This window comes from Piliocolobus tephrosceles, chromosome 19, assembly GCF_002776525.5.
Source record: "Piliocolobus tephrosceles isolate RC106 chromosome 19, ASM277652v3, whole genome shotgun sequence".
In the NCBI taxonomy this organism is placed as follows: domain Eukaryota; kingdom Metazoa; phylum Chordata; class Mammalia; order Primates; family Cercopithecidae; genus Piliocolobus; species Piliocolobus tephrosceles.
Window position 1 is genome coordinate 52,953,486 of NC_045452.1, and position 22,361 is coordinate 52,975,846.

The window sequence follows — 22,361 nt, forward strand, 5'->3', positions numbered from 1 at the left end:
TATATATGCTCTATCTCACTATATTGCTATATTTCTGAATTATAACTAAATGCTTTTTCAAAAAAATATATTCTTTAAATGAAAAGAGTTGAAAAAATATTAATATAATCAAGAAAAGCTATTGAGTTTAAGATAAACAGAGAGGGCCTTCATCCTTAATCCTCATCATCTGATCCAGTTCCTGGAAGTTTCATAACTTTGTTGAATGACTTTTTTAAAAAAGCAGAAGCTATTGGTAGATGACAATAATCCCATCTAAGAGACTGAAGAGACATTTGACAAAGCTATGCACCAGTATAGCAAATACTTAGGAAATGGTAGGTCCACATAATGTAAATTTATTTGCAGTCACATTAGGTGGATCTGTAAGTTTATTTTGAAATATAAAGATTTGATTATATTTTTGTGAAATAGTCTAATTTCTATAATACGCTCATCTTCATCATACCTGCTATTTGCATTTTGACATCACGATGGGAACAGGAAGCTGTATCTGCCCCAGGCACAAATTCATCTCCAGGTGAAGTGAGAGGGATGACCATTTCTTGGCTTCACTTGGTTACACTTGGGGAATAGGGATTTGGGAGAGTTTGGGAACCACAGAGCCATTGTTTCTAAGGACTCTTCCCTGGTGCTGTCAGATTTCACAGTTTGAGGTTCACAACACAAGACACTTGTGATCTTCCCTCTCCTTCCCGTTCTGACATTCCAGTATGGGGCACTGTTCGTTGGCTGGTCTCTGTTAACTACAAGGGTTCGTCCATAGGATAAGAAATTTGGGAGTGAAGTAGATTCCCTGTCCCAGGCTTCGGAGTGCCTTGGGAGCTGGATAGCATGCCATTTAGCACCATATTCCAAAGCCAAGGTCAGTGCTTGGTAGATGGAAGACGTGTAAACACTGGTAAGCATATGTAAACACTGGCGGCAAACATCTGTGGAGTGAATCAGTGCATTTTGAGATTTAGCAGAGTAACATCCACTGCACCTTTCCAAGGGGAAAGGTTTCAAAACCATAAGCAACTTCATTCGGCAAGGTAGGAAACAGATGTATTTTGTGCACAATTTGACATGAGGTAACTTTTTGGAAGGTATGCATGATAAGCATAATGTATTCAACTTCCTAGAAAAATCAATGGCTTCCATTTATATTCAAACCAGGAAGTTTGGTTCTTTATGTATAATCATTAATGGTCAACTATGGCCAAGATCAATTTAGTCTATACACTTTGGTATGGAAAGACTATTATGTCTTTATTTCTTTAAATCAACTTAGTTCAACTTTGTGACTCACTCTATTGGAATTCCTACTCATGCTTGGCCCCGTCCTCTAAATCCCACCACCATGCATGCACACACATAAGGCGCATACACCCACATGTATAGACACATGCTCCCAGATAAGGCACTGAGAAGGCAAAGAAAAGGATAAAACAGCAGAAAGATTCCTCTAAGATCCTTTAATTTTTTGCTCTACTACTGAATACATCTATTATGGTCTCTTTATGTCTAGTGACACAGCCTCTGGGTCTCACTTAGGGATGGGGATTTGGGTAAGGCTGGGAACCACAGAAGTATTCCTTTCTAAGGTCTGGTCACTCTCCCTGCAACTGCCAGACTGCAGGGCTTGAGGTCCTTTCTCCCTTTCCCATTCTGACTCAACTCTTTCCCTGCGTTCAGAACCACTCCCCTTCTCACCAACTTTGGAACTCCATTTCTTCTAAAAGGCTGAGATTTTTATATAAAGCCAAAAAAAGCTTTGGATTTAAGATTGCTTATGTTTTCTGCCAGACTAACATCCATGTGGCAAGGAATTTCAAAGCGTGAATTCTGCCTTGAAATAGAGCAAGGAAAAAACAGGTAGAAGAGATAAAATTTATTTCCTTAGATTGTCTGCCACAGTACAAAATCAAAGTGTTTTTGGTGAAATGCAAGAGGGGTATAAGCGGATATCTGTAATACCAAAATAGGCAAAAAACACAGGTTCATAAAAGATGAATTTTAAAATTCTGTTTTAGGAATTGTTTATTAATTAATCATTACGATTTTGAAACAATCACTTTAATTCTACATTTTTACTCATCCCACCTGAAATTCTAGTAGACTGCACAGTGGCGGGATGACAGTCAGTGTGATTTGTGAGGGTGTATCTGTGTGTGTTTCCTTCTCAACTCTTACCTCACAGTATCATTTCTCTCTCAGGAGCTTGGTTTCTTTGAGAAATAAATTTAGAACTCAGGTGGGATGTCTGTGAAATAGAAGCACAAAAATCCTAGAAAACAGTTTTTTCCGATATTGAAATCTACCTCCGATAGGCATGATTTACCATCAGGTTACTTTGAGACTAACCCAACCTCTTCATACACATTTTTCATATGTGGCATAGTTTGTTAAATATTTTGTTTTAAATACAAAGAAAATGTGTTTGTGAAAAATTATGAATTGTTTCCAATTGACATGTTGTTCCAAAGCAATTTTTAAAATTTTTATGTAGAATTCTTTATTCTTTTACAAGTTGACTGAGTATTTTGCTTAAAAAAGAAAAAATATTTATAAGTGTATGGATAGATGCATTTTTCATGAGGAAAGAGAAATTAATATTTAAGATTCGTAGGCATATCACTGAGCTATGCTACGTGAGTTTGTGTGGAGTATATTCTCCTAAAATTTTGACCACCTACTGTTTATTGAGAAATGAGGCCCATGTCATGTTGTCACTAAATAGTCAATTAGATGCCTGCTTTCAGGGACAATTACACATTTGGTATGTTTACACATGTCTACCAAATGTTTTCAAAATGCTTTGAAACCCAAACACATTCTAGAAGAATTGGCACTATTCTTAAACCCGTCAAGGGTCCTAAAGTTCCAGTAACAATCACAGCTCCCACAGCTGGGCTCAACATCTGTTCTGAATATAATATGGTTTGGCTCTGTGTCCCCACCCAAATCTCACCTTGAATTATAAATCCCATAATTCCCATGTGCCAAGGGCGGGACCAGGTGGAGGTAATTGAATCATGGGAGCAGTTTCCTCCATGCTGTTCTTGTGATAATGAGTCAGTTTCATGAGATCTGATGGTTTTATAAGTGTCTGGCATTTCCCTTGCGTGTACCACCTCCATTTTGCTGCCCTGTGCAGAAGATGCCTGCTTCTCGCTTTCCTTCTGCCATGATTGTAAGTTCCCTGAGACCTCCCCAGCCATATGGACCTGTGAGTCAATCAAACCTCTTTCCTTTATAAATTACCATCTCAAGTATTTCTTCATAGCAGTGTGAAAATGAACTAATACAAAATATGTAGTTATTGGTGAACAAGAATTCAGAGGCTGATCTGAAAAGATCAAATCAACTGGACCTATGTTAAATGTGGCCTGTATTTAAACCCTTTGCTGAATCTTTATACTTTTTCCTTGAAGCTACTGTCTTCCATTAATGAGGAAAGATGTAGGAGAATTCTTATTTTATACTTTGTTTCACTTGGTTGACACGTAGGCTGATAATGAGTAAGGAGCCTTTAACAAGTAAGAAGGGTCCCAGATATGGGCTCTTTCCTTGGCTCTATAAACTTTATTAAATATTTCTATTATAAGACATGACTTATAAGAAATGTTGATTATCTTCAGGGCTTGTATTTAGCTGGTGTGACTCTGTATTAACATATTGAAATTATTTGGTACCCTTAAAATTATCCCAAATCCCCTCCCACACCACTGCTTGGTCCTCCTGACCTCCCCATTATCTAGCAAATTAGCTCTAGGTCGCTTCTGATTGGTTTGGTGTCCATTTCATCTAGTTATTAACTGTTCTTCACATTGTCTCAGTTCTCTTAATTATCTTGCTTTTCTGTGCCTGTAGATAAGCTAGATTGATGGTAGGGTTTACAGAATACTTTTTATAAGTAAGTCATTTTCCATTATGAAAAGAATATTTTATTTCAAGTACTGTGTTCCTTTGGAGACCCTACTAATGTAGTCAACAAAGCAGGAAGGAACTAGAAATTATAACACATCATGTACCCAGTGCTTCTCCGCCCCTAGCTTCTCGTGACAATCCCTGCATTACCCTCTCTGCCCTCTTGTGCCTGCGTGAGTCCTCTTGCCATCCCACCCCACCATACACCTGATGCCCAAATTGGTTTTCCTCATTCAGCTTGCCTTACTTGGGACATGCCATGTTTACACTTGCACAGATTCCTCCCATTCTTTTTATATACCCCATCCATGACCCTAACTACTTGAAGGAGAACTCCACTGGGTTCTCATCCTTAGGACCCTGCTTTTGGCATTCAAAGGAATCAATTAGCTCCACATTTCACTGCTGTAGGGATATTGATATTACTGTGAGAATGCAAGACTTTCTCTCACTGATTACTTGACGACAATAAAAGATCTGATATTCTGCATTCCCATGTAGCATTTTAATTGAAGTCTGGAAATGTGGCTAAAAGTCTCTTATTTTTTGAGACAGGGTCTTGCTTCACCCAAGCTGAGGTGCAGTGGCCCTTTGAAGCTTACTACAGCCTCAGACTTCTGAGATCAAGTGATCCTCAGCCTCCCAATGTTCTTTGTAGACAGCCTGATGGAGTCTCATGGCACAAGAAGATTAAAACAGTGTCTCCAATTTTAATAAATTTTTGCAATCCAAAAAAAAAAAAAAGAATGCAGGATTTGTATCTAGTAAGCTGTGTTTTAACTGTGACATTTTGGAGGCAGAATTCTCACCTGTCCTTTGTTAGCCAATCCAAATGACACTCTCAATCGTGAGTGCTACAGGCCTGGATAGTGATGTTGACTGAAGAGGCTGACTGAACCTGGCAGGACCTCCACTGCTCATGCTTACATCCCATCTGTGCGAAAGTCCTTTCCAGGAGAATAAGCATTTTCCAAAATTGTACAGATATCTCCCAAATGAAGCAGAGCTGTTTACACCATTATTTAGTGAGTTTAAGAGACTGTTCACAGTGCCTGCCTGCATGGAGCAAGCAAGGAAATAATCAATCAGTCTGATTTTAATTTTTCGGGATGACTGGATTGGATCCCAAGTCATCACGTTGTTACGGTGTCTTTGGTTTGCTTTGGCTCTAGAGTTACTACTAAGGAATAATCTCTAATCCAGTTGCACTCACCCTTCTCCCAAGTCATCTTGTGTTCAGTAAGGATATACATTACTCACTGGTGTATGGTTTCAAAAGGTTTCAAACACCAGGAATATATGACTCTACTTCTTTAGCACAATCCATTACCCATAACTGACTGCCTGATACTTCAGACCACAAATGACTTTAAAATCTGCTTACTTCTTGCTCATTTTAATTCATCAAAGAATCTATGATTAAAAATAGAATTTATTTCAGCTTTTGAGTTTTCTGTGAAAGAATCCTCATATTCTGCCTTGGTCTATATTTTAGAAGGAGACTTTTGCCTTACACTGTCCCCGTTTTGATATTTAAGAAAAAATATTGGAACATACAGGTTTGCTAAAAATGACCCAAACTACTTGAAGGAGAAACAGTAGCCAAGAGTGTGGGGGTGGCAATGGCAAAGATGTTGCCGGTTTTCAGAAATATCAAGACCATCTGCTATGTCAACAACATTTCTGCCACAGTCAAAACCAGCTGGTGAGAGGAAAGTCTCTCGGGGTGTCAGGTTCTAACACGAGTGAAGACGGCCCTCTCTAAAGGGGAAGTATGTTTTAGAAGAGGCCTGACAGCTGGGGAGAGAGCCTGTGGGGAGTTGCAGGCCAGAACAAGGTCCGGGTTTGCAAACAAAGCATAGATCAGACTGCTGATGAGGGTGTGATCATCAGAGGCAGCCATCAAGACTTAATTCTACTTGTCCTGGACATGTCTCAAGAATGCATTAGTCACACATAAGGCATTTATAGATGTGAGACACCACATTACTCACTGGTGCTTCACGTTCACACCTTGACTGGAGATGTTATGGGACATCATTAGATCCTGTTATCTCCTTTTCTTCCTGTAGCTGTCCTGGAAGAGCATGATGAGGTGGGGTGGGGTGGGAGGCTGTCTTAAGAATATTCTGGGCAGTGGTGCAGTACATGAACTACTTAGAGGACACACCAGCGGAGGTGGAGAATGGAGAGTGCTCTCCCAGGAAAACATTTTTCTAGGCTATGTTTACTCAGAAAGCAAGTCATTCTTGCCACTATTCATTTCCTCCTGCAAAGCTCATGATTCTAGTTAATCAAATGGCTTCATAAAGAATGCCATTATTATTTCAAGACAGGCAGAATTGTAATCTGATAGAAAGTACAACAAAGACCTGCATTATATCAGGTATATCATTAAAATCAATTGTACTTTGTTTTCAACCTTACAGAATATTGGGGTCAGTAAAACCTTGTCATTTATAAGTCTAATCTTTTGTATTTAGATGTTACATTTGATCTCTTTCAAACCACTGTAATAATTAGGAATACTATAAAAGTAATGTAAGTAACTTGTGGAGTCTTTATGTGTGTGTGTGCTTCTATAAATGTTCCTTCTGGTTTGGAATCTAACTGTTGGCCACTACTCTTCTGTGTTACTATGTTAATTGTTTTTCAAGAAAATAAGCAAGTGATAATCTCCAATTTAGTACATCTTAGATAGTGTCTTAGAAACCCAAATGATATTTTCTGTGTAAAAACAGAATGGCCCACCTTCCCAATTTGACTTTATTTATATAGGTAATTCTCAGAATCACCATAGATCCTGTTCCCAAGACGATTCTCTTGAATAACTCATAAGATTGCCTTCACTGCACTGTTGTCTAAATGTGAACCTTGCAGAGATTCTTTTTCATGACAGTTCATAAATATTCTATTTCCTTTTTAGCCAGACTTGTCACTAACCAAACATTTATAGTCAACATTGTGAGATGGCTATCAGGACTTAATTCTGCCTCCCCATACTAAAGATATTTATGTACTTATAAAAACAGCTACTTGGATTCTTTAATGACAGCTTTAAATCTTTCTCCTAAAACAGTGATTCTGCTATTTTCCAGTCTGGCCGGGAGCAGCGTGCTAACTATGCAACATGTGACTTTAGCCTGCAGGTACACTGCTACTGAGACATCATGGTCTGGTGGATACAGTGTGACAATAATCTACTCTCTCATTCTACCATGAGGTTTCAGGTGACCTTGAGCGAGTCATTTGACCTTGTTTTTGCATTTCAAGTGTCTTTCCACAACAATGGAAAAAATATTTGCATCTGTTCTCTTTGCAGGGATGCTTCTAATATTGCTTTCTTTCTTCCTGTTATACACATTCTTTTTATTATTGTTTTTCTGTTTAATATTCCCTATGATGTGACCATCCAGCATTCCTGACTGACTGTGTAATTATTGCAGAGAGTCACAGGAAATTTTTTTCAAGGAGGAAGTTGAGTTAGAAAGATTAGGCAACTGTAAAGGCCCCACGATTCCCATTGTTTCTCATTCTTCGTTGAAAGTTTGTCTACCATGGGCCAGACACGGTGGCTCACGCCTGTAACCCCAGCACTTTGGGAGGCCGAGGTGGGTGGATCATGAGGTCAGGAGATGGAGACCATCCTGGCTAACACAGTGAAACCCCATCTCTACTGAAAATACAAAAAATTAGCCAGGTATGGTGGCGGGTGCCTGTAGTCCCAGCTAGTTGGGAGGCTGAGGCAGGAGCATGGCTTGAACCCAGGAGGAGGAGGTTGCAGTAAGCTGAGATGGCACCACTGCACTCCAGCCTGAGTGACAGAGCAAGACTCTGTCTCAAAAAAAAAAAAAAAAAAAGAAAGAAAGAAAAAGTTTGTCTACCACTAACTCCATTTTCTAAAATTGCCTTCTTTCTTTCACATCTGCCCCATGCCTCCTCCTTATTCCTTTTTCATATATTTCACATTTGTTTTTAATATTCCAAGCTTCCTAAACAAAAGAAAGGGCTACATATTACTAAATGCTGGTATTTTGGAGACGATTTATTTATCCAGCCAACATGTAATCAATACAAAGGCTAAAGGGCTGTCATGCAGAAACAAAACAAAGTTAGAAGAGAGGTTTAAAGAGACAAATTTTGACTCAATATAAGTGTTTCAGGCCAGGCACCGTGGCTCATGCCTGTAATCCCAGCACTTTGGGAGGCCAAGTTGGGCACATCACCTGAAGTATTCAAGTTCAAGACCAACCTGACCAACATGTTCAAACCTCATCTCTACTAAAAATACAAAAATTAACCACATGTGGTGGTGCATGCCTATAATCCCAGCTACTCAGGAGGCTGAGGCAGGAGAATCACTTGAATCCGGGAGGCAGAGATTGCAGTGAGCCCAGATTGCACCATTGCACTCCAGCCAGGGTGACAAGAGTGAAATTCTGTCTCAAAAAATAAAATAAGGGTTTCTTCTCACATAAACTCACCTGGATGTGAGTCCTGTAGGATGGAGAGCATTGCACAGCCAGGAGAAGGTGGTGATGTGCTAAAAAGAAGAGGAATTCTGGTCACCACAACAAGCTTCATGCAACTACCAGAGTTGCACAGACTGGGCCAGCAGAATCACTGGCTTGTTCAGTAAGGTTGTCAGAACAAGTTTAATGGAAGCAAGAGTTGGTAACAGTGGGCCCCATTCAGTTATTGGGAAGGAAACTTGACAAGACAGAACCAAAGTGGCAGGCTGCAGTGTGAGCTCAGCTTTTAGGCTTTCAGAACTGTATATCCTCTGCAGTGGCTACAGAACCACCATCACCACAGCAGGTAAATTCCTAGGCAGAAAGGGATGGGTCCCCAGGGAAACTCAACCTTCAAGCCAAGGACAATCTAAAACCTGAAAACCAAAGTGTAAATCCACAAACCAGTCTGAGAGCTCCCATTTCTATTTGGCATGCTCTCTCCAAATTGGTCCTTTTCCTTCACCTATTTTACATATGCATACCCTTCCCCAATAGGTCCTCTACACTATTGTGCCTAATTCTGAATGGTGCTTTTTCAAACATACCCACAGACCAACCAGCATGCACTTCCCCATTTCAAGCCCATAAATATCCCTAGACTTAGCCTCATGGCTGGCAACCCACCTTCAGGTCCCCTCTCACTGTCAAGAGCATTTCTGTTGCTCAATAAATTCTATTCTGCCTTACTCACTTTCCAGTGTCAGTGTGCCTCATTCTTCTCAGTCGTGGTACAAGAACTCGGAACTTGTTGAACTAGAGGAGTAAAAGAGCTGTAACACTAGTATTAGAAAGAAACTGGGATTTTGGGCAGTGTAACCATGCAGGTCTGGGTACAGTGGTTCAGGCAAGTAATCCCAACATTTTGGGAAGCCAAAGTGGGCAGATCACTTGAACCCAGGGAATTGAAAATAGCCCTGGGCAACATGGCGAAACCCCATCTCTACAAAAACTACAAAAAAATTAGCTGGGTTTCGTGGTGCATACCTATAATCCTAGCTACTCAGGAGACTGAAGTGGCAGAATCACCTGAACCCAAGAAGTCAAGGCTGCAGTGAGCTGTGATCACACCACTGCACTCTAGCCTGGATGACAGTGAAACCTTGTCAAAAAACAAAACAAACAACAACAATAAGAAAAAAAGAAAAAAAAAAAAAAAAGCACGCACACTACTGAGAAGTAGCAGGGGAAAGGCAGCCCTGGCCCCCAGAAGCTGGTCTAGCCACACGGTTATGTCAAGTTATTCTCCTGTTAAACATAAACAGTCTCACAGAATACCAACATCAAACAAGGTTACTCTGAGACCATGATAAACTGAGGTAAAACAAGTCCACTTCATAATTTTATCCAAGGAAAGATAAAACCAAGGTCACTACGCTACCCACAAAATACCAGATATCTCCTCTTTTGGCCAAAATGTGTGACTCCTACTTTATAATTAATCTACCATCTCTATAAATAAGGTTCATTAAGATACCCAATTATAGAATTGCCCCCACTTTCTGACAGCGTTCAGTCTAGAGTGAATACCTGCTTTGTGGACCCTCTCTGACGTCACTCAACCAAAGTGCAAATCCTGTAAGAGGGTCTTTCTAACACCCTCTCTGAGACACCCCATAGTTTCCTATGGTATATGTTCTCCTTCTGCAATGAATTATAAACTCAATTTATTTGATTATAGATGTGTTCCTGGTGGTATTTGTCTGGAGGGTATTGACAATACAAAGTTAGATTCAAAATAGAAACTCAGTTCCAAGAAATTGGCATACATTTAGACAATGAGCACTTATTAAAGCTGCAAAGTTAGGAGTTACTCAAACAGCCAAGACTTGCCCCGGGGTTGTGAAATTAGTTCTCACCATGATTTAATTCCAAACCACACCAGAAAAAAAAGAGTTGATGTCACAATTCTGTCTGCAAGTGAGATTTGGGGGGTTACCAAATATACTGGACCTGCAGTGCAGAGTTAGGAAAAGAAGCTGCAAAGAGGGAGGGAAGCTGTAAGCTGAGCTGTTTTAATAATGCTCTATACATTCTGGACTCTTAGAGACCAGAATCTTTATGCTCAGAATTGTCCAATCTGTCAATCACTTGGAGACACATTAAAGAAAACCAAATGATAATAATGCAGTTGCTAGGATCTAGGAAAATCTTAAGAAAATCTATCTTTGAGTCATTTTATACTATATCCCTTTATTTAGTTAATTTAGTTTACATGCTCTTTCTCTCTCTGTCTCTTGTTCTCTGTCTCACATACACACATATGTTATCAATATATCCTTTTTTTCTATTTTCAAGCCTCTAATACATACTCTCAAGGCTAGGTGTTCTAACTTGGTTTATTCTCTGCTTAAAGCAGTGAGTCTCGACTTGGCTGCACATTAAAATGGATGGAGAGTATTAAAATAAATAAATAAATAAAACCTCAGTGCCCAGGCCACACTCCAGTCCAACTAAATTGGAATATCTGGAATAACATCCTGGTATTGGATTTTTTTTTTTTTTTTCTTATTCTTCATTCCAATGGGCAGCCAAGATTGAGACCCACTGGCTTAGAGTTACTCCTTCCCCAGATAAGGGTCTCATTATATAACTGATGAGTCCCTTTCAAATAACAGGCCATACCCTTCAGCTACCTTCCTCTAACACAGCTATTCTTAACCAGCCTGCAGACACCACCTGGGGGGTTATAATCTGAGAGTTCCTGGGTGAACTCAGTCAGCTGTTTTGATCCTAAAGAGTAATAGAAGCTTGAGAACCACCACTCTTTCACCAGGTACAAAAAGGTAATAATATTTAAAATAATTAAGAACAGGTTGGTACCAACCAATCAGAATTGTGCTAGGGTTGGGGTAGCATGCTAGATATCAAATCTTAATTACTGGACCAAAATGAAGCACGGGGAATCCTAAGGAAGTGTATTAGTCCACTCTCAAGCTGCTAATAAAGACATACCTGAGACTCCGTAATTTATAAAGGAAAGAGGTTTAACTGACTCACAGTTCCACAGAACTTGGGAGGCCTCAGAAAACTTACAATCATGGCAGAAGGGGAAGCAAACACACCCTTCTTCACATGGTGACAGCAAGGAGAAGTGCCAAGGAAAGGAGGTAAAGCTCCTTATAACACCATCAGATCTCGTGAGAACTCACTGTCATGAGAACAGGATGAAGGAAGCCACCCCCATAATTTAATTATTTCTACCTGGGACCTCCTACAACATATGGGGATTATGGGAACTACAATTCAAAATGAGATTTGTGTGGGGACACAGCCAAATCCTATCATTCCACCCCTGGCCCTTCCTAAATCTCATGTCCTCACATTTCAAAATACAACCATGCCTTCTCAACAGTACCCTAAAGTCTTAACTCATTGCAGCATTGACCCAAAAGTCCAAGCCAAAAGTCTCATCTGAGACAAAGCAAGCCCCTTCCACCTAGGAGCCTGTAAAATCAAAAACAAGTGAGTTACTTCCTAGGTACAGGCATTGGGTAAATATACCTGTTCCAAATGGGAGAAATTGGCTAAAACCAAGGGACTACAGGCCCCTTGCAAGCCCCAAATCCAATAGGGCGTCAATAAATCTTAAAGTTTCAAAATGATCTTGTTTGAATCTATGTCTCACATCCAGATCATGCAGATGCAAGAGGTGGGCTCCCATGGCCTTGGGCAGTGCCACTCCTGTGGCTTTGCAGGGTACAACCCCCATCCTGGCTGCATTCATGGGCTGGCTTTGAGTGCCCACAGCTTTTCCACATGCATGGTGCAAGCGGTCAGTGAATCTACCATTCTGGGGTCTGGAGGACAATGGCCTCTTCTCATATTTCCACTAGGAAATGGCCAAGTGGGGACTCTGTATGGAGGTTCCAACCCCACATTTCCCTTCTGCATTGCCCTGGCAGATTCTCCATGAAGGCTTTGCCCCTGTAGCAGACTTCTGCCTAGACATCTGGGCATTTCCATACATCCTCTGAAATCTAGGTCAAGGTTCCCAAACCTCAGTTCTTGACTTCTGTGCACCCACAGGCTCAACACCACATGTAAGTCATCAAGCCTGGGGCTTGCACCCTCTGAAGCCACAGCCTGAGCTGTACGTTGGCACCTTTTAGCCACAGCTGGAGCTGAAGCAGCTGTGATGCCAGGCACCATGTCCCAAGGCTGCATAGAACTGGGGGGTCCTGGGTCCAGCCCAGGAAACCATTTTTCCCTCCTAGGCCTCCAGCCTGTGATGGAGAGGCTTCTCCAAAGGTCTCTGACATGCCCTGGAGACATTTTCCCTATTGCCTTGGTGGTTAGCATTTGGCTCCTTGTAACTAATGTAAATTTCTGCAGCCAGCTTGACTTTATCCCCAGAAAATGGGTTTTTCTTTTCTACCGCATCATTAGGCTGCAAATTTTCCAAACTTTTATGCTCTATCACCTCTTGAATGCTTTACTGCTTATAAATTTCTTCCACCAGATACCCTAAATTATCTCTCTCAATTTCAAAGTTCCACAGATCTCTGGTGACAAAATGCCACCAGTCCCTTTGCTAAAGCATAATAAGAGTCACCTTTGCTCTAGTTTCAAACTATTTCCTCATCTCCATCTGAGACCATCTCAGCCTGGACTTTATTGTTCATATCACTATCAGCATTTTGGTCAAAGCCATTCAACAAATCTCTAGGAAGTCCTAAACTTTCCCACATCTTACTGTTTTCTGAGCCCTCTAAATCTCTAGGAAGTTCCAAACTTTCCCACATTTTCTTGTCTTCTTCTGAGCCCTCCAAATGGTTCCAGCCTCTGCTTGATACCCAGTTTCAAACTCACTTCCACATTTTTGGGTATCTTTACAGCAGCACCCCCGCCCCAACTCTCTGCAGTACCAATTTACTGTATTAGTCCATTCTCATGCTGCTAATAAATATATACGGGAGACCGGGTAATTTATAAAGGAAAGCGGTTTAATTGACTCACAGTTTCGCAGGACTAGGGAGGCCTCAGGAAACTTACGATCTGGCAGAAGGGGAAGCACACACATTCTTCTTCACATGACAGCAGCAAGGAGACGTGTCAAGCAAAAGGAAGAAAAGTCACTTATAAAACCATCGGAACTCACTTACTATCACAAGAACAAGATGGGGAAAACTGCCCCTACGATTTAATTATCTCCACCTGGTCCCTCCCACAACACGTGGGGATTACGGGAACTACAATTCAAGATGAGATTGGATGGGGACACAGTAAAACCATATCAGGAAGGGATCAGAGAATCCAGGGCAACAAAGGATCATTTAGAGGATCTGGAACAGTCAGTATCAACCAGTAAACAGGTACTTTAATAATTTTAACATTTAATACAGGCTTTCCTGTGAGTACCACCTGAATGTCAGCCTTGTGCAAGCCTACTGCTAGGATAGCACCTATCCTCCTTATAGTGTAACTGTATATTGCTATTTGACAACCTGTTATGCGCTCAATGATTGCCTGATAAATGGATAAGTGAATGGATTTTGCCTAACACAGACGCCCCTTTTATTTTTTCTTACAATTTGTCAAAAGATTTCCTCTTTTATAACATAGTTAACTTCTTAGTGTCTTGATAATTGCAAAGACTGTAAAGAGTTTCATTGTTACATTTTTTTTCAATATTGCATATACTGTAAGTCTACCATGTGGTTAGGTGTTATAAGGAATAACAGACGAGATTTCTGAGTTCCAGGTATTTGGAAATACCCGCGCCTCCAAGTTAAACCTTCGTGCTATTTCATTTCATGGTGCTACCAAGACCTATGGAATCAGCACCCAGGGGAAGCATCTACAATGTTGGCATCTCAGATCCCATGGTCGGCCACTGAAGAAAGGTGTTTGGGGACATGAAGACTTTCCTGCTACCCTATTCCTTATAAATAACTTCCTATTCATAGGCACAAGAGATAACATTTCCTGTCAATATCGAGTCACATGTTGCTTGATGTATGTTATTATAAAAGACTCTTCTTAGTCTAATTACCTAACATTACACTGGAAGTCAAGGTCAAAATAGGCAACTGTCATAACTCCAATATGTCAGTAGTTCACTTAATTTTTATGTGTCCCTCTTGAAGAAGGCTAAACAAACCACCAACAGGAATGAAGCAGAAAGAACTGCGTTTTATTCCACAGACAGGACCCATAGTGAGTGATGAGCATCTGCTTCAGTATTTTACAATTCTTACAGTGGTTTATTAATTATAAAAATTTTCCAATTTGAAAGAATCTAGGCAAATAAATTTTATTCACATTTTTAAATGTATGACTAATATATTTTATTTGGTTTAAATATTTGATATGCATACAATGATTCAATATGATACATGCATTGTAATCAGTCTTGAGAATTAATAATTATTACACTTATTATAGTGAAATATCCACCCAAAGGTGCTCTCATATGCATATAGTGTCAGAAATAAAAGAAACATGGTTGCCCCTTGGCTAAGACCCTAACTTTCAGGACTACCTTCCTGGACTTTTTTCAAATGATGCATCCACAGAACAAATGAATATCTTGACTTTGGACACATGATACTATCTGTATCTCACTACTTGGACTCCAATCTGGCTATCGGATTTTCCCTCTCTTTATCTTGGAATGTTTCTTTGCTATAGTAGCATTAATAATTTTTATAATTAGTTAATATTTAATATCAACTCATGAAGATAAACACTGACCTACTTCATCAATGACTGAAATAAATTGTCCAGCTTTCTACGAAACAAGAAAAGTCCATTTTCATGTTGGTGACGGGAAACAGATGGAATGAGCGACCATAATTTAATTTAATAACAGCATGCAGCTCTTATTATTCAGGGACTTAATTTGATTATTGGTATTCTTATGATAAATGTCTGCATAACATTGAATTTTACAACAGTTATTTAAATACCTAAACAAAGCTTAACACTCCATTAAGGTCAATCTTCTGAAAATATGCTGTAAGTTTATATTCTTTTAATATATTCTATCTTTGACATCTCTCTGTATTTGATTTTTATGAACACCTGTTTCTATAGGAGACGGCTGGGTGAATTTGTGACTGGAATTACTCATAAGCAGGAAAACATGCTGGGAACTCTTTTGAAGAGATGAAGCCTCGATGAAGGGCCTAGATCATACCAAAGTGAAGTTGAGAGATACTTATAGGAGAGCTGGCTCCATGAAGATGAAAAAAACATCAAATCCAAAGTATGGAGAATAAATTCAAGCCCAGTCCTACCCGGTCACATTGTTAACAAGGTCGAAATTAATCAGGATGGAATGAGGAACTGGGAGTTGTCTACACCGCCAGCTGTCAACTAGTCATGAAAGACAAGGTCGTTCTCCAAATTTTCAATTGGAGGCAAGGCAAAAAAGGCCAAAAGCAAATACAGGTATACCTTGTTTTGTTGCATTTTGCTTTATTGCATTTTTTACAGATTGGAGGTTTTGTGGCAACCCTGCATTGAGCAAGTCTATCAGCATTACTTTTCTCACTGTGTGTCTCTGTCTCACATTTTGGAATTCTCACAATATTTCAAACTCATTCATTATTATTGTCTCTCTGCTCAGTGATCTTTGCTCAGTGATCTATGCTCAGTGATCTTTGAGTTATCATTGTAATTGTTTGGGAGCACCACAAAAGACACCCATATGAAACAGTGAACTTCATTAGTAAATGTTGTGTGTGTTCTGACTCCTTCACCAACCAGTCATTCCTCAATCTCTCACCCTCTCCTCAGACCGCCCTCTTCTCTGACACATAGCAATATTGAAATTAGGCCAGTTAATCACCCTACAATGGCCTCTACGTGTTCAAGTGAAAGAAAGAGTCACACGTCTCTCTCTTAAAATCAAAAGCTAGACGTGATTAAGCTTAGTGAGAAAGTCATGTGGAAAACAGAGACAGGCTAAAATCTCAGGCCTCCTGCATCAAACAGCCACATTGTGAATGCAAAGGAAAAGCTCTTGAAGGAAATTTAAAGTGCTACTCTGGTGAACACATGAATGATTTTTTAAAAAGTGAAGCAGCCTATCATTGATATGTAGAAAGTCTGAGTGGTATGGATAGAAGCTCAAACCATCACAACAGTCCCATAAATCAAAGCCTAATCCGGCTCAAAGCTCTCAGCATCAAGATTCAACCCTGAGGAAAAAAAAAAAAAAAAAAAAGTTCCAACTTGCTGAAAGCCCAGATAATTGTTAGCATTGTTTACCAATAAAGTATTTTTAAATTGAGGTTTGCTTGTTTTTCTTTTTTACTTTTTAAGATGGAGTCTCACTATGTCACCCAGGCTGGAGTGCAGTAGTAGAATCTTGGCTTGCAGCAACCTCCACTTCCAGGTTCAAATAATTCTCCTGCTTCAGCCTTCCAAGTAGCTGGGGTAAATTACAGGTGCACACCATCATGCTCAGCTAATTTTTTTTTTTTTTGCATTTTTAGTAGAGACAGGGATTTGCCTTGTTGGCGAGGCTAGTCTCAAACTCTTGACCTTAGGTGATCCACCCACCTCGGCCTCTCAAAGTGCTGGGATTACAGGCTTGAGCCACCATGCCCAGCTGGGTATGCATATTTTTTAGACATAATGCTATTGCACACTTAATACACAATAGCATAGTGTAAACACAACTTTTATTTGCAATGGGAGACCAAAACATTTGTATGACTTGCTTCATTGCAACACCCGCTTTATTGCGGTGGGCTGGAAATGAATTTGCAGTATCTCTGAGTTAGGCTTGTATGGAAAAACCAGGGGCATGAATTAGAATGAAATGGCAATGGTAGGCTCCCCAACCCACAATGGAAATATCAGAGTTAGCACTGCAGCCCCCATCCTACCTAAACTCCCGTTGGGTCACATAGGAAGGGCAACTAGTGATAGGGTTACAACGGGAGGTTGTTGTCAAGCACATCAGTGTCCATTTGCCTCTGGGCACTGGAACATCAAGAACGGCAATCTGAAGAATATTCCAGATCCTCTGGGCTACTGACTGGGAGACAACAAGAAGATACTTATGATAAGTTAGTTAGAAAGCGGAATGAATGGCACAGATGAAACAGAAATAATACAAAGTCTCAGGACTTACTGATTTTTGTGTATTATGAGTAAATCAGGTCAGTTTTAGAGTATGCTTCACTCTAGCAAGACCAAGTGTTCAAATGCAAATTGGCTTTCAATAAAAGTAAAACGGGCTCAAAATAAATCAGATTAAAAAACATTTTTTCACTAAAAAATTGGGTGATAAAACCAAAGGCCATGCCAGTGCTGCTCACTGCTTTCCAATGAATGAACCATCAATGTATTCATCTGATAAATATTTGTTGAGCAAATAACATGTGATAAGCACTGTTCTAGGCACTAAACCAGACACAAGAGTTATCCTAACAGGATGAGGGTCATAGAACATGAGCAAGAAAAATGCAAAATAATTCCAGAGAATGACTGTCACAGGGAGGTAATAAAGTGGGTTCCCGTGACAGAGAATGACTGTGGAGGGGAAGTGGAGTACTTCCTTCAGCAAAGTAGTCAGGAAAGGTCTTTTGGAGACGCGGTAGTGTTTCACTGAGACCTGAGTGGTGAAAAGAGGGTAACAGGGGAACAGAGACCAAGCAGAGGAGCAAGCTGGATCAGCTATTAGGGATCAAGCACTGCATGTGCTTGATGAACTGGTTTTAGGCCCAAGATATTTCAGTCTTTATGATTTAATTTGCCCTACAGCCTTTATGCTCACCTAAGAGACAGAGAGAATGACCTGGAGAAAAAGAGAGCCACTGAGGAGGACTATATGGTATCTGTTATCCAGCCTGGGTACAGAGACCACTCCTGCAAGAAATGAATGGAGCTGCGACAGGCCAAAGGTGGAGGAAGGCACTTTTTTCACAAGGGGCACCTGAGACCAAGGTCCAGGGGACAAAGCACATTTCCAAGTAGAGGAGGGGCCTACCCCCATTTCTTTAAGAAGTCCAGTGTGATTCAGGTTCATTGTGCACAAAAGAAGGAAACAACACTATTTTTACACCTGGAAAGCTTCAGAAAGTGCAGATATCAGCATATTTATAGAGGACTGCACCATTGAGATGGTGCAAAGTGTAACTCTCAGGGGCCCTGGGAAGGAAGAGACTCCCTGAATGAGCCGGGGTGGAGGAGCAGGAGAAGACTTTTCACAAGCACATATAAGACACCCCATCTCCTAGGTGTATTTTTTGTCTACATGCAACAACGATGAGTCAGAAAAGTGTGAGGTGTGTCACCATATCCCCAGCCACAAAATCCCCTACAATGTCACCCTCTTCTCCCAATCTTCCCTTCACCTGTTCGTTCCCCGGAGGATATGGTTTTTCTCTGCTTCCCTCTTTAGCGATGGCTATTTTCCCTCCTAGGTCTGGAGGTGGAGTAGGTGTCCTCATTGCTCTTTATTGCTCCTTTCAGAGAATTCTCCCTCCCTCTTCCCTATACCCTCCCCAACCTTAAGGCTCATATCATTGCTGTTATAAACTGAATCATGACCCCCGTCAAATTCATATGTTGAACTCCTAACTCCCAGTACCACAGAATGTGACTGTGTTTGGCTATGGGATATTTAAAGAGGTGGTTAAGGTTAAATGAGATGATTAGAGTGGGCCTTACTCCAATATTACTCATATCCTATAAAAGTAGGAGATTAGGACACAAACATACATGGAGGAAAGACCCTGGGAAAACAAGGGAAGAAGACAGCCATCTACAAGTCAAGGAGAAAGGTCTCAGAAGGACCCAACCTTGCCAACACCCAGATCTTGGACTTCTAGACTCTAGAACTGTGAGAAAATAAATGTCTGTTGTTTAAGCCACCTGGCTTATGGTACTTGCTAAGGCAGCCCCAGCAAACGAATACAATCAGACAGCCATCCTTCCTTGTTGCTGTTATCTGCAGCCCTCTTTGAAGATCTTATTTTTTGATTGAGTCCTGTTGCTGTCTCCTACACAACCCCTGTCATAATCCTTGGTGATTGATTTCTATGTGTATAAGCTTTCCAACACCTTGGCCTCTCAGTTCCTGGTTCCTCATTCTGGCCCAGCCATCCACTCCCACAGCCACAGCACCAAGCAAACTCTCCAACTCAAGTCCATGAGGTGTCGAGCCCTTTGACCCCTCACAGATGCTGAGCAGCATGGGAGCACCTAAAGTCCCCAGTCAATCACTCCTGGCCTCAGGCAGTCTCCTGCAACTCCTAGACATATGTGCTATATAAATATTTTCATTTTCTATACATACCACAACAGAAAAAAAATACTAGAAGGCACTGCTCTAGGTCTTGTGATTACCAATAACAGCACTCCACTCACAGCCTCACTTCAATAATCACTTTTCTTCCAATCACCATCTCCCATCATTACCAACTCCCTTCTCTAGTTATTTACATGAAGGAATGTTTGACTCCATTGAGACCTACATGCCATTGAACCTTCCAAAATGAATATTTGTTGAATAAATGAATGAATGGATGAATTTTCTTATCATATTCCCACCCTGCCCTTTAACTTTTCTTTTTCCCAAGCTTATAGGATTAGGACAGGGCTGTTTGTGTTCTGAGGAAAATGTGACTTTCCTGGTACACAAAAACCAAAGAAATTGATCTTTAATTTAAAATCACAGTTTGTGGGACATAGCATGAGAGCTAGGAAGCCCTTATGGCAGCCATTCATGCCACCTTTTCTCGTGCTCCTCATCATGGATGTTGAGAAACACAGAGACTGTGTTTTGGGGATTCTGTATTTTTCTCAGCTATTATTCATCACAGCTAGCAACAAAGACAAGTATTCATGCAGTTGTCTTCAAGGACAACGTGAAGCAACGGTTGATATTCTGCAAAGGATTGTCCACATCTTATTTATGGATTAGATGTGATAGCATATTTTGCCCCTGCCCTCCAAAAATCCACTAAATGTAGACAGTGAAAAATTCAATAGTCCACAGAAAATGTTACAATCTGCTTAGATGTCCTAATATTACTTACCCACTATCTTCAAAAATATATAACTCCCTCTCTTCTAAAGCTTTATATATGTATCTTCAAACTCTCCTGCCCAACTAATCCTACTGAGCCATGAAATTGTAGCTTTTGGCAAGACTATCAGACATCATGATGACTGTACCTTCCCTGCCAAGATCAATAGTTTCTATCTTTCACTTGCCTTTGTCTAGGTTTCTACCCATATGGCTAGCTAAAACACTGTCTCTTTAGTTACCCTCATCTTACCTCCACTTATTCCAAAATTACAGAGACTTCTCTGTTCTTTTTCTCATTGTTCTATTCTCATAACTATCTCACTTTGAATTCTCTCAAGTCTAGACAATTAATACGTGCCTTGTGAAGGGCATGTGTTCCAAAAAAAATTTTTAAGCATCATTGTATAACATTGTTCAGCCTCGTGGGATTTTTTTGAAAGAATTTAATGTGTATTCATGTCTCAGAGCTATATCTATATATAGCTAAAACTACATATGGCTTTACGGCTGTTACTCTTAATGACTATCACTTTGTTCATACTTTACAACACTTATTATTGCATATTATGGTCAATGATTTAGGTGTCTGTTTCCTCAGCTAAACAATGAGTTCTTCAAGGGCAAGCAGCAGGTCTTATTTATATTTATATTACCAAAATCTTGCCATGGACCAAGGGCCTAGCATAAGTTCAGTAACAATTTGTTGAGTGAAAAAAAAAGGTGTCATAAAGTTATCTAACTGTGTGTGCATGTTTATGCAGGGAAAAAACTGGCCATTGAGTTCTACCTTCAACGATGTAACTAAATCAGTAGGGTAAAATTCTATTTTAGGAATTTCTTAAAACAACAACCCAAAATGTTCCATTGCAGAAGTAAGGAAGCAGTCACACATAGATACCAGTCACTCTTAAAGCTGCTTTGGAACCTCAGATTTGACGTCATTAGTAAAACTGACATCATCATCACCAAGAATAGAACAAGAGATCCGAAGTTGACAAAAGAAGCATGTGTGATCTACCACCATCTGATCTTTCACAAACCTGACACACACAGGCAATGGGGAAAAGATTCCCTATTTAATAAATGGTGTTGGGAAAACTGGCTAGCCATATGTAGAAAACTGAAACTGGACCCCTTCCTTACACCTTATACAAAAATCAACTCAAGATGGATCAAAGACTTAAACCTAAGACCTATGACCATAAAAATCCTAGACGAAAATCTGGGCAATATCATTCAGGACACAGGCATGGGCAAAGACTTCATGACTAGAACACCAAAAGCAATGGCAACAAAAGCCAAAATTGACAAATGGGATCTAATTAAACTAAAGAGCTTCCGCACAGCAAAAGAAACTATCATCAGAGTGAACAGGCAACTTACAGAATGGGAGAAAATTTTTTCAATCTATCCATCTGACAAAGGGCTCATATCCAGAATCTACAAAGAACTTAAACAAATTTACAAGAAAAAAGCAAACAACTCCATCAAAAACTGGGCAAAGGATATGAACAGACGCTTCTCAAAAGAAGACATTTATGCACCCAAAAGACATATGAAAAAATGCTCATCATCACTGGTCATTAGAGAAATGCAAATCAAAACCACAATAAGATACCATCTCATGCCTGTTAGAATGGCGATCATTAAAAAGTCAGGAAACAACAGATGCTGGAGAGGTTGTGGAAAAACATGAATGCTTTTACACTGTAGGTGGGAATGTAAATTAGTCCAACCATTGTGGAAGACAGTGTGGCAATTCTTGAAGAAGAATCCTTAAAGAAGGATCTAGAACTAGAAATACCATTTGACCCAGCAATCCCATTAATGGGTATATACGCAAAGGATTATAAATCATTCTACAATAAAGACACATGCACACATATGTTTATTACAGCACTATTCACAATAGCAAATACTTGGAACCAACCCAAATGTACATCAAT